The sequence below is a fragment of the Scyliorhinus torazame genome, chromosome 13 (genome assembly GCF_047496885.1).
Source record: "Scyliorhinus torazame isolate Kashiwa2021f chromosome 13, sScyTor2.1, whole genome shotgun sequence".
Taxonomy (NCBI): Eukaryota; Metazoa; Chordata; class Chondrichthyes; order Carcharhiniformes; family Scyliorhinidae; genus Scyliorhinus; species Scyliorhinus torazame.
Window position 1 is genome coordinate 155,556,713 of NC_092719.1, and position 13,727 is coordinate 155,570,439.

The window sequence follows — 13,727 nt, forward strand, 5'->3', positions numbered from 1 at the left end:
CAGGTTCGATTCCGGCTTGGATCACTGTCTGTGGGGAGTCTGCACATCCTCCCCGTGTCTGCGAGCGTTTACTCCGGGTGCTCCGGTTTCCTTCCACAGTCCAAAGATGTGCATGTTAGGTGGAATGGCCATGATAAATTGCCCTTAGTGTCCAAAATTGTCCTTAGTGTTGGGTGGGGTTACTGGGTTATGGGGATAGGGTGGAGGTGTTGACCTTGGGTAGGGTGCTCTTTCCAAGAGCCGGTGCAGACTCGATGGGCCGAATGGCCTCCTTCTGCACTGTAAATGCTATGATAATCTATGATTAGAGAATCCCACCCATGATTTTAGAGTGTTAGTATCAACAATGGAGAATTCCAACAAATTATTTTACGAAAACACGATTTACCGGTCAGATCCTGCTGGAATCGGGTCGGGATTCGGTGTGTAGATCCCGGGAGAGGCTTCTTCCGGGATCCCTGACCATCGTTACGCCTCGTGAGATCTAACGAGATCTTGCGAGACGTCGCAATCTGGATTCTGCTGACGCCAGATCGAACTGGTTTCTGGGATCTACTGGCCTTGCCGTTCAGCACTGGTCACCACAAACAGGGACCAGGCAGAAAGCTACTCGGGGTGTGGGGAGGGAGGCCTTCCAGGTAATCGGAGGCCCCCTGCTGTCTGGTATCTGGGCAGGGTGGCATCCTGGCACTGCTGATGTCACCAACAAACCTTGGCACTGCTAACCTGGCATCAAACTGCCTGGCTGGCAGGGGCACAGCCAGGGTGCCAGGCTGGCAATTTCAAGGTGCCAAGCTGATAATTTGCCTGTGCCAGGAATAAGGCTCATGGTGCTCTGCCCGTATGAGGTGGGAACCATGCGTTAGATTGCGCCCAATATCCCTATTTTCAGCTTTTAGTGGACTTATAATGGGCCTACAATGCTCTTCACCACCCTCTTTCCCTTGATACATCTATAAAATGTATTCTTATTGATTTTGATGTCCCTTGGAAGTTTCCTTTCCTAATCCCTTTTTATAGCTGTTATAAGCTGCTTTGTCACCCTTTGCTGGTCTTTGTACCTATTCCATTTGTCCGGATCTGTGCTGTGTTTTGCATGTTTATAGGTCCTTTCTATTAGTTTTATGTTGTCCCTAACCTCTTTAGTTGTCCATAGCTGTTTTTTTCCTGTAAAATTGAGTTTTTTCCCCTCAGGGGTATCACCAATTTTGTTCACTAATGTCCTTCCAGGAAGGAAATCTGCCTTGCTTATCTAATCTGGCCTACATGTGGCTCCAAACCCACAGCAGAGTGGTTGCCTTTTAACTGCTCTCTGATATGAACTAGTAAGACCCTCAGTTCAAGGGCAAACAGAGATGAGAACGAATGTTGGACTTGCCAGTGACACCCAGATCCCATGAAGAGAGGGCAGCAGACATATGGGAACACCACAATTTGGAGGTTCCCTTCTGAGCCACATGCTACTTGGATCTATTCACTATTGCTGAGTTAAAATCCTGGAACTCTTGAGTGTATCTTCAGCACACTAACTGCAGCGATCAGGAAGGCAGCTCGTTGCTACCTTTTGAGGGGCAATTAGGTGTGGACAAAAAATGTTGGCTTGCAGGAACAGTTTTTCTAAAATAGAGCATTAAATATACACACATTTTCAAATCTTGTTCACTTGCGTTTAGTAATGCAAAGTGCAGCACTGGTTTCCAAAGGGTTAACAGGTCTGATCTTCTTCAAGGCACGACAATGTACAGTCTGAAACTTTCAAACATTGATGGTAATATAAAGCAAATCATAGTGTTCAACTGCCTCTTGTACACCCAGTCATGAACTCCTTTCCACTGAAGTAAAAAGAATGGTGTGAATCTTTATTGTTGTTGCAATGTTAACATTTTCAGGAAATGCCTGGAGCTTTGTTGACTTTTATGTAGCATCTTGTTTCACCAAAAATCTTCTAATTGTTACGTTGAAGTAAATCTCATCCCTCATCATGACAGCTAAAACAAAATAAAGTAAAGTTGCCGCAGCTCCAGGTGACCATAGGCTGCTTTCTAACACAATGGACCATGTACTGTTACTTTTTAAGGTTGTTTCTGTCCTCTCATAGGTCATTGTATATTCAGTTTTATCTCAAGGTTAACGTCTCGTAGTCAGGCTTAATTATCAGTGCCTCGGGTTGGTGACATTCACAGGAGAGATGGTCAATATTCTGTGAGCAATGCTTAAAATATACCCTCTCTTTTGCCTGGTCTATCTTGGGCAGTTTAGCTAAGGTATTTGGACTCAACCATAAAACATGTCTATTTTTATTTGGACCCTGACTGTGATGAAAGTTACCTTGACCAGCTGGGAATCTCAGTATGGCAACAGTTCTCTGATATTGAAGCAGGAGATACCAAGGTTATTACTTAAGTAACCTATGCTTACTTTAGATGATATATAGTTCGATCTGATATGGTGTAGGCTCCAGCTTCCCTGTGGGTGCAAAATAATAATAAATGGATATTGAAGAATTTAATAGTGACCTTAATCAATCACAGTCTTTCCTCATTATGTTAGTAAAGATTTTAGCCAATTTATTCAAAATAATGTACCAATATTGGACTTGTGATTCTTTAGTTGAATGTATAATGGGATAGAAGATGGACAGAATTCTTTCTCAAGATGGGCAGTAAGCTAGGAGCCAAAATATTTTTTGAGATACTTTAGCAACACTTTGAAAAATTAAAGAATACAACAAGCAACATTAAAGATTTTGAAAATAGACATTCATTTCACTATCACAGATTGGAAGCTTTACAGGAAGTTGATTGGTCCATTATGCAAATGCACTAGTGGTATTGTCACTGGATTAGTAACCCAGAGACCTAGGGTATGCTCTGGGATCCTGGGTTCGAATCCCATCATGGGTAGCGGAATTTAAACTGAATTTTAAAAAATCTGAAATCAAAAGTCTAATGATGACTATGAAACCATGGCCGAGTGTCATAAAAACCCATCCGGTTCACTAATGTCCTTCAGAAAAGGAAATCTGCCACCCTTACCCGGTCTAGCCTAATGTGACTCCAGACCCACACAGCGGTGTGGTTGACTCTTCACTGCCCCACTCAAATGCCCCAGCAAGCCACTCAGTTCAAGGAGAATTAGGGATGGACAACAAATGCTGGCCCAGCCCAGCGACGCCCACATCCCAAGGTCGAATAACAAAGAAAAAAATAATAAAGGTTAAGTTGGATGGAAGAAGACTATGTTCAAAAAGCAATACAGCAGGTTTTAGGGTGGACTGAATTTGGTTTCGGAAAATGTCCCAATCTTTGAGATCAGATAATATGAGACAGAAGTAACAGCATACCTTGATAAAAGCCAATGGATTGATCTAAACATGGATATTCCTTGACAATATTCACCTGCATCCCATTTATGTGTAGCTGATTTTTTATCTGATGACTGATATGTCTGTGAATCAGATCTGCAAAAAATAAAAGTATTCCTGAAAAATTGTCCATAAAGGTTTGTCATAAATACCTATCAAGTATAAGTCAGATACAAAATGTAACTCCTTAAAGTCCATACCATTAAAACAGCTGTTGTATAACATAATGATAGAATTCTTTCTTAATATTGGCAATGATCTTGGAAACAGTGCGCCTAAGATACATTTTGCCTGCAGTTAGTTGATCTCATCTGGCTATCATTACAATCTTACACGTTTGGATGCTTCCTAAATTTGTTTGAAGTTGTAAGAGTCAGCCACAGGTGGTGTTGTAGATACCGAACTATTATACATTGCTGACTTCAAGGTTCCTGCACAAACCAGTTTTGCACAAATATGTGTACGCTAGTAAGCTTCCATCTTGGAATTGAGCATGAGAGGAGGAATGCGCACGGGTCCATGTAGAGCAGAACAAGTTGCTAGAGGGAGGACTAGGAGAAGAGCTCACCTCAGGAGGCTAAATCCACCCAATGCATTCATGGAGCAAGCATCCAACCTGAACTAGTGATGACCAGTATTTGAGACATCTGTGCTTCAGTAAGGATGTCCTCGCTGAAATACACAGTACCATGTTCCCTCAACATCGCTCAGTGGATTCACGAACCCACACACCTCTCGCAAGACCTCAACAGCTGTATCATTGTTAGTACTCCCAGCCACTCACTGACTGGACAATATCAAGAGCTTTCTGATCAGATGAAACACAGAACTTATCTCACATCTTCGTTAACCAGAAGTTTTGATTAACTGGCACCACCCATTCCCAGAGCAGGCAGGATAATAGGAAGGTGATCGCAAAACAAAATAAGGTTTTTCTTTCTCAATATAGTCACAAAGTATCACTCACTCATCACTTTTATCATTCAGAGCATTTCTTTTGGCAACCTGTGCTACCCATCAATCGGCTTCCAATATTCAAAATGAGAGTTTCTCAATTATGTCACTAGTGGCCAATCACAACCTTGGATGCCTCAGGAGTTAGTATATTCCTGCCTGGGCCCCTCCCTATCCATCCGAAGACCAGGGAAATGTGAAATTCGGAAAACTCAATTTGTGCAATTGCCCAAAATTGCCCAGGTGAATGTTTAGCTGACAGCTACACTTTTTTACATATAGAACAGGAGGATTTGTTAGAACCATGTGTGTAAGGGAAATATTTTCTTGAGCCCAGCTACCCCCCTCCCTCTTCCCCAGGGAGCAGGCCCCAGTGTTTCACATCTTGTGCACCTCCCTTTCCCGGGCCATGCCGTCACCACATAGAAGCTGCCTACAGGTAAAACAGGAGGAAGAGGAAACATATCGGCGAATTAGCATGAGGTACTTTTCTCCACGTTTTCTCACTCAGCCATTTCCAAACCCATTTCAAAAATTCCCAACAACAATTCCGCTGCCTTCATCATGATGAAAGAGCCCTCTAGTACTTGACTGAACAGATCTCAAGATTTGTGGTGGTCTGCAGCAAGCTGCACCTTCCTACCATCATGAGGGAACAGCGCTTAATTCCAGTCCTCAGGCAAAAAGCTGAAGAACAGGAACACAAGGTGAAGGTAGAGGAGGAGGAGGCAGAATTGGAAGAAGAAGAAGGTGCACTGTATCTAGACAGCTCGTTACTGCCCAGCTGAATGTGAAAAACTTCATTCAAGAGCAATACCAGTAACCACAATCCCCAATCACCAACCGTCCCACACTCCTTACCTGTCCTCTGTCCCTGACCATCACCGTCTCTCTTGGTCACAATGCAAAATGGAAAACCAATACAAAACAAACCAAAATTATAAATACAATCATGAAAACTTAGTGTCAGTCTTCATTTATCTTCACCTGTCCTAATGTTCCAACGCAGTGATGCTCCAGTAGCTGCCGCATGTACGGTGGAAGAGATTGTAGATGACCTTAGAATCATAGAATCCCTACAGTGCAGAAGGAGACTAATTGGCTCATGGAGCCTGCACCTACCCTCCGAATGAGCACCCTACCTAGGCCCACACCCTCACCCTACCCCAGTAATCCCACCTATTGGACACTAAGGGGCAATTTAGCATGGCCAATCCACCTAACCTGCACATCTTTGGACTGTGGGATGAACCCGGAGCACCCGGAGGAAACCTACGCAAACACGCAGAGAACGTGCAAACACATCACAGACAGTCACCCGAGGTTGGAATTGAACCTGGGGCCCCGGTGCTGTGAGGCAGCAGTGCTAACCACTGTGCCACAAGCATCTGTAGTCAGAAATCAGAGAAAAAAACTGCTTTAGGAAATATTTCCCAGTGGCAGAAATCCAGACTCTTCAGGCTCAACAAGCCCACTCTACGCACCCCCCCCCCACCCCACCCCCCCCCCCGCAAATCCCCACCCCCACTCCTCTGCCCTCACCATTACTTCTTTAATCAGTGATCCCAGCAGCTGCTAAGCCTCGTGCATCTCAGCCCAACTTATCAAAGTGCATTAGCAATGAAAGCTAGGATACCCACAGCTGCTACACCACAGGCCCTCGCTGTGAAGAAATAAGGTCAGCGGAGACTCAGCAGGCAGATTGGATGATAATGGTATAATGGTATAGTGTAGGTTAGATGGCTTTTGTTTCGGTGCAACATCGTGGGCCGAAGGGCCTGTACTGCGCTGTATTGTTCTATGTTCTATGTTCTATTGAAGGGAGGGGAACATGAGGGGAGCAGTTTTATTGTGAAAAATAGGCTTCCATCTGATTTACCTGCCTAAAATGTTTCCAACATCATTTATATACTATTAATGTGCTGGATGCAGCAAGGAAATTGCCTCCCAATGTGTTATAATTAAATTTTGCTGTTTTCACAGTTCCTTCCTTGAGAATAATATTGAAACCAAATATCCGGCTTCACCATAGATGAAAATCATGATTAGCATTTTGGACGCAGTGATAGGACAGTTTCACCTCACTTCTGTTTGTCTTGAGCCCGTTACCGAACTCTCTTTAAGACCAGGACTACCTTATTCGTCTTTTCTGCCCTGAATATGCCTGCAACTACTGCAGAAAATGCTGTCAGGATCATAGAATGCTTTTATTTGATTACTCCAATATCAAAGAAGATTCCCTTCTCGGAGGCAAACTACCTCATTAACCAAAAACCACCCGAGCCTGTGCAATTGTGGCAGCTGCCAATTCTATTTAACTTTTCTCAAAGATTAAATTAGAAATCAGAAATTGGGAGTATGAAGTGGATTACGCCAGGATGGATTCAGGCATTCCTAAGCTATTGAAACCTTGCTGTCAATTTCTGAAGCCATCTGGACTCCCAGATTCGATTACATCGTTCGTAGCTGCCCATTCTCAGATAATTACCATTTCTACACATGTGAAATATTGCATTCAATATGTTTAACACCTGTGGATTAATCAATGTGACTCTATTTCAATGCCACAGTGCATTCTCAGAAATTACCAGGCCTGGTTCAAATCTGAATAATAAGTTTGCCTTGGCTGAGAAGTTACAGCTGATTCTCAGTAAAACTGAAAACAGGGTGAAGTTGATCATTCAATTCCATTCAAATTGATTTAATTAATTGAAAAAGTTACATCCTAGACTCAAACCCTTGTGGCATTTTGATCAACTTAGCTACAAGACACTCTTCAAATTAATATACGATTATTATGTTGGATTAGTTTTGGTGTTGGTTTCTCTTATTTACAAATGTAATGTGGGCGGGGTGAGTGCAGGGGCTGGTTTAGCACAGGGCTAATTGCTGGCTTTTAAAGCAGACCAGCAGCACGGTTCAATTCCCGTACCAGCCTCCCCGAACAGGTGCCGGAATGTGGCGACTAGGGGCTTTTCACAGTAACTTCATTTGAAGCCTACTTGTGACAATAAGTCATTTTCATTTCATTTCATTTCAATGGTAATCTTCTTCTTTTGTTATTCATTAAACTTGGCATTTAATGAATGCATTGCAGATCAGTGGATTCAAGGCAGCTTTCTGTGGGGAAAAGTCAGTAAACAGCTTTTTACTTTACAGCATCCATGGTATTTTGCTCTTTGCTTTAGTTCTGTAACCATGACCAAAATTTAGTCAACAGTGTGTCATTCCCGATGTCATCACCGGAACGGTTCGCCACTTCTGCTTTTGCTCATGTTTCCGTTTCCCATGTGATTATAATTAAGGTTTTACGTGGCAGCAACATGCATGGAGAACACGATGATGGGGGAATCTTTTCATCGCAGCGCCGAGAATAACCCCGCTATTCAACAACACTTTGGCCTCACTTAGGCAGCCGTCCTGCACTGACTGGGAAGCATGCCCCAATCGCTAGACCTCCCCCCCCATTTCAGCACCCTTTCCCCCAAGCTTTCAGACCACTCCACTTCACCCCCACCTTCCAAGTTTTTTCTGGGGCCCTTGAACCCCCCCCCCCCTCCCTCACCTCCAATCTTATGGACAAGATGTGAAGCAGTACTGAACAGCGCCTGGTTGAAGCCTCTCAGTGCAGCAGTTGAATCCCAGGCACGAGGTGAATCTAGCAAACGTATATTTGGATGAGCCTAATGGTTCATTTAAATATGAATTTCCGGATCGTGCGCAGCCAGGCCGTGATTCAGATCGCGCCGTGCCTCGCGAGTCCGTTAACTTTCACGAGGTTTTTCGCCAAGCTCGATGGCCGATTTTGGCCTCCCCGGGGTTTCAACTGTTGTGTCTGACTGCAGGTTGGGTGCAAGGTGGTTGTTGAATTGCGCCCTCCACCTCTGGGGGTGAAGAGGCCAGTGCCCCAGATATGCACCATCATCTGCTTCATCTTCCACTTCCGCTAGTGCAATGACACCCACACGGTCCTCTGAGGGGTGGCACATAGATTCAGGAGCACATTCTGGTGACACAGCAAACAAGGGAGAATGTGAGAGCCGGGTCCCCAGATGTACGGAGAACTGCCAGGGTTCAGGCCCCTACTGAACCCACATTGATGATGGGCCTCCTGTGGATATGCAGCAGAGATTGGGGGTAAATATGCTGGAGATGCCAGGGATTATGTGCAGCTTTTCAAAGAGTATGGAGGAGTCCATGCACTCCATGAGTTCTGCCATGCCTCAGGCATTTGAGCACATTGTTTCACCCATGGAGAAAATGGCAATGGCCATGGAGATCGAGGCCGAACATTTGAACAATTTGCTTTGAGAGCTGCAATCCATCGCTCTAGCCATGGGCTGAGTGCAAAGTGGCTAGGCGAGAGGGGCATAAGACGTCTCAACCTCCCTCCAGGAGCCCCTTGCCCTCAGGGAGTTAGGTGGGTGCCATTGCACAACCAGATGGATGAGGAGGGCGTGGCAGCTGCCTTCATCTCAGGAAATCCCCAGCATAAGTGTAATTTCCTCATCCCCTCCACCGTTGATCCCAACAGTTCCAACCGGTGAGGCCAAGGGGGACACCCCTGCATCAGTGCAAGAGACTCTAGTAGGCTGGAGCACTGAACAGCCCATCCCTCCAGAGGACACCCACCACTGCCATCCAAGGCAACCAGTCATGACCCGACTGTCTCCACCTCAGCTGCTGATGTTGAAGTTACATCTAGACATAGTAGTCAAAATAGAAAATTGAAAAAAGATTGAGCTCTAAAGCAGCATGGGTGATTTATCCATGTCTTTTTGACTTGTGAAAATATGCATAAGATAATTTATTCCTGTAATCATTCATAATTATTGAGAACATGTTAGGGATTGTCATGGTATCAGACTGCTGCAGTCATTGCAAACTCCATTGTCACTCACAATTTGATGGATAGAGAGGAGATAAGAACACAGACAATTCTCCTAAATGAGGCATCATGGGCTGAATTCTCCGCCAGAGGGATTCTCCGTTACGCCGGCAACGCACCCATACCTGCCGGTTTCCTGGCGGCATGGGTTGGCCACAATGGGAAATCCCATTGACAGGTGGCGGGAGTGGAGAAAACAAGGCTAGCGGACCGGAGAATCCCACCCCATGTATTTTTCTGCATTCTGTATTCTGTTCATGTGAATTGGTATTTCTGTGATGAACAATCTGAGAACCTGGCTTAAAATACAAACATAAATGGCCCCCTTCTATGCACGCTCGAGGATTTTGGCCACTATGATCTGAGCGGCTATAAATGAGACAGCTGCAGTTGCATTGAAGATACTTTAAAGGTGGTGCTGCATCAGAATAACTGGACAAGGCAGGCTGATACATGGATGTCTGCGTACTCCTAAGATGCCCTTGGTACTAGCTCTCACTCGCCAATGTGTGTGAAAACTCTCTGCTCTATCACTCAGGTGGTGGAGGATACAGGTTTGTAGTTAACTAGGCAAGGGAGGATGGCAAGGTTAGGTATACACCCGAGAAAAGTAATGGAGGTCTGGCGAGGGAGCGACCATCATGCAGATGTGTTATTTTGTGCAATACTAGTGTAGATCTGGTTGTCCCTGATATCCCTTGCACATTTCTCCATGGTCTTGGAATCTATTAAATTCATTTGGATTTAAGAACTCTTTCTCATGCTCCAACAAATCATCATCATCTGAGGGGGGCTGATGTTCCTCGCACTCTTCCCCTTACAACATCTGCTCACATTGCAGCATCAGTTTGTGCACTGCACAGAAGACCATTACTGTTAGTGACATCCTCTGGAGTGCATATTACAAAACCCCTCCAGACCAATCAAATCAGCAGAAGTGCATTTTAAAAAGCTCAATTATGTGCTTGATGATGGTTCCAGTGAATGTATGAGCTTCCTGCTTCTGTGTCTCACACTGAAATTGCCTCACTGGTGTCGTCAACCATTTTGATAGAGGATAGACCTTGTCAGCAAGGATCGATCCATCAACCTGGGCTTTTGGCTTCAAATAGTCAGGGAGCTGTGAGTTATGCAAGATGTATGTGTTGTAACAGCTCCCTGGGAAACGAGCAGAGACCTGCATTATTATTCTTCTGGGGTCACATACCAGTTGCATGTTCAAGGGGTTAAACACTTTTCAGTTTGCAAACGAGTTGGCTGTTCCAGGGAGATTTTGTGGCCACATGTTTAGAAAACAAAGCTGGCTAAAGGATTTATATAATTTGTATTGGTAAGCATTAGAAAGAAGGTATAGTTTTGAGTGTGTTTAATTTAATGTTTCCGTGCCTCAAAGCGTAAAACCTATAGTTAGATGCATGCTGGACAAAGAGGTTTGTATGTGTGTGGGTTGGTTTCAATTCCAACTGTTTCTCTTGTGCTTAGAGAGAGCTACAGTGTGAAGAATAAATGAAGGTTTAGTTTAACTGATTTGATTGCAGTTGGAAATAGGTAGTGAGAGAGAAGGCAGCAATCATTGCTCTGCTAGAAGCAGTTTGTTTTAGAAGGCTGAGCAGGAACATCTCTCTCAGCCTTGCTCGAAGAAAAAACATACTTTGGAGTAATGGTTAAGGAAACAGATATCAGAAAGCTAAAGCCCAGCTAGTTAAGGAAACTAGAGAAATATAGAGAAGTGTCCAAGACGCCTGAAGTTAAATGAACAGAGACCAAGGTATGGTTCAGAACAATTCAAGGAACAGTAAACAAAATGTTCTGAGTTAAGGAGACAATTGTAATAACCAGATTTAAAGTGGACAGCAGCCTTCAAAGGTAAATCAAACGCCTGATGCCTTTTAGTATAGCCTGGGAATCAGGAGTTAAAGCCATTGTAAGTAGTTTGCACAGCAGTCAAGACAAAGAAAGGGATTTGATGCAAAATCCTGGTCTGGATTCGCTGTTAAATGTGGAGTAGAAGTTTTGTTTAAAAGTGTCATTTGGAAAACCTGATCTGGATTGCAGAATGCAAAGGGAAAGCATTATTATGAGAGAAGATTTTAAAGTGTGTTTTTGGGAGTGGAGTTTGGAAACTTTCACATGACTTTCATCTGGGGGGATTCTGAGGAAACGTTCACAAACATTCACTTGGGGTTCAGAGAGGAGAGTTTATTTGCCCACGGTCATCTTGTGTGGTTAAAAGGGACTTTGTGTTAATGCAACCTTGTAGATAAGATTACTTTGTAATCTGTGTTAATCCTAAAACCTGTGAGTAATTGTTAAGATAAGGGTGGAGGGGGTAAAGAAGTAATGCATCATAATCAAATTTTTTATGGTTAGTACATTTTATTTTTCTTGGTGTTAAAACTAATTAGTGGTCCTGTAACTCTGTTCCTCCATGTTTTAGTTTTTAAAAAGTTACGGTCCTTTGAGGCAGGGTTCCATTCTAGAATCTTCCCATCCAGTTATAGCATTAACTGAGATCATAACAAACATAAGTGCAGTCAATGGCATCTGGCACTCGAGGAACCCAGCAATGACACTGGATGCAGCTGATGTTACAGTCTGGCTGTCTTCATCAATGGTGAAGTGGATAAAACTGTTGGTGAAACTAAATAGGGCAATGGCCACTTGCTTTATGCACCTATGTGTAGCAGCCTGAGAGATGATGCATATGTCGCCCATTATGCCCTGGAAGCCACTACTGGCATAGACATTGGACACCATTGTAACCTTGAGGGCCACTGGCATGGGGTTCCCACCAAATCCCTGTGGCTGTATGTCTTGATGAAGAATCTAACGTATCTCGGTGATCATTTCCCAGGACATCCTCAAACATTCTCTGATATCACCTCTGAAAATAGTTTGTACTTGTCCTTTGGATACCAGTGGCTCTGACATTGCCCGTCTTCACTGAGGCCTTCCCTGGATGTCTGCCTCTGAACCAACCTCCCCTCTCATGCTGCCTGCTGTTGGCCTTGTGGCCTCTGTTGGTATTCAGCAAGAGCTCTCAATCACATTCTTTTCTTCTGCTCCTGAGTTTGCAGGAATATTGGGTAAATTGGACCAATAATTATTTCAGTATCAAGTGGAGTCCACAGGGTTACATGTCTTGATGAAGAATCTAATGTATCCCAGTGACCACAAGGTTACTATTTACAATCCACATGAATAGTTTGGATCGAGTGAATGGCAGCTAAATTTGCAGATTACACCAAAATAGGTAGGGAAGTAAATTCTCAAGAGGAGGTAGAGAGTCTGCAAACGGATTGATACAGAGTGAGCAAAAGATTGGCGGATGGAGTATAATGTTGGAAAGTGAGGACTGGTCCATTTTGGCAGGAAGAATAGAAAAGCAGTATACAATTTAAATGGAGAGCGATTGTTGAACTCTATGATAAAGAGGGTTGTAAGTATCCTGGTACGTGAATCATAAAAAGTTAGTATGCAGGACTAGCAAGTGATTAGGAAGGCAAGTAGAATGTTGATGTTTTTTACAAGGGGAATGGAATATAATAGATTTTACTGCAGCTCTGCAGGGCATTGGTAAGATCACATCTAGAATACTGTGTGCAGATTTGGGGTGGGATTTACCGACCACCCCGCCGCGTGTTCTTCAGAGGCAGAGACGGCGCACCAGCATGATCTACTGACCCTACCATTGTCAACAGCATTTCCCAGTGACAGCACCGCTCGTCACCAGGAAACCCTTGCGCCAGCGTAGGACTAGAATTTCCCGCCGGCATGAACAGTTGGTAAACCTTGCCCTTGGTCTCTTTATTTGTATGAAGATGTAATTGCATTAGGAGCAGTTCAGGGAAGGTTCACTCAACTCATTGCTGGGTTGAGGGGCTTATCCTATGAGGAAAGGTTGAGCTGGTTGAGTCTATACCCATTGGGTGATCTTATTGAAATATAAGATCCTGAGGGGACTTAACCAAAAGAATGTTTCTACTTACGGGAGAGACTAAACCACGGGAATAATTAAGTATAAGAGGTCTACAATTTAAGACAGAAATTAGGAGAATGTTTTCATCTCAAAGGGTCATTCCTATTATGTAGAGTTCTCTCCATTTGAAAACAGTGAAGGCTGCGTCATTGAATTTATTCAAGGCAGGGTTAGACAGATTTTTGACAGACAAGAGGGTCAAAGGAGGCAGACAGTAAAGTGGAGCTGAGACACAGCCAGATCAGTCATGATTTCATTGAATGGTAGAGAAGGCCCAAAGGCCAACTCCTAGGTCCTATGTTCCAATACACTGTGTGAAGAAAGCAGAAGTCCTGAATTCCAGGGATAGGTAAGCTTTTGGAGTCTCAGGGCATGGAGGGTAGGAGGGACCTTGTTAGGGTTGGACAGTGGATGATTGGGATGTCAGTGGAGAGGACAGAGGGGAGAGGAAGATCTTGCGGCTACCTGAGAGGTGCACCCAAAGTTAAAAGGGCAGTTCTGATGGAGGTGCCGGAGGCCTAAACCTGATTATTTTTGGGGCT

The 13,727-nt window shown here is 44.1% G+C and overlaps 1 long non-coding RNA gene across 1 annotated transcript in view; it reads right to left on the reverse strand.

Moving 5' to 3' along the window:
* Nucleotides 1–1,653: 1,653 nt before the first annotated feature.
* Nucleotides 1,654–13,727, reverse strand: part of LOC140387740 (uncharacterized) — a 78,498-nt gene continuing 66,424 nt past the window's right edge. The window contains exons 2-3 of the long non-coding RNA XR_011933991.1: nt 3,344–3,460; nt 1,654–2,466 (exon numbers count right to left, since the gene is read on the reverse strand). This is a non-coding gene — a long non-coding RNA (uncharacterized lncRNA). The remainder of the gene's footprint in view (nt 2,467–3,343; nt 3,461–13,727) is intronic.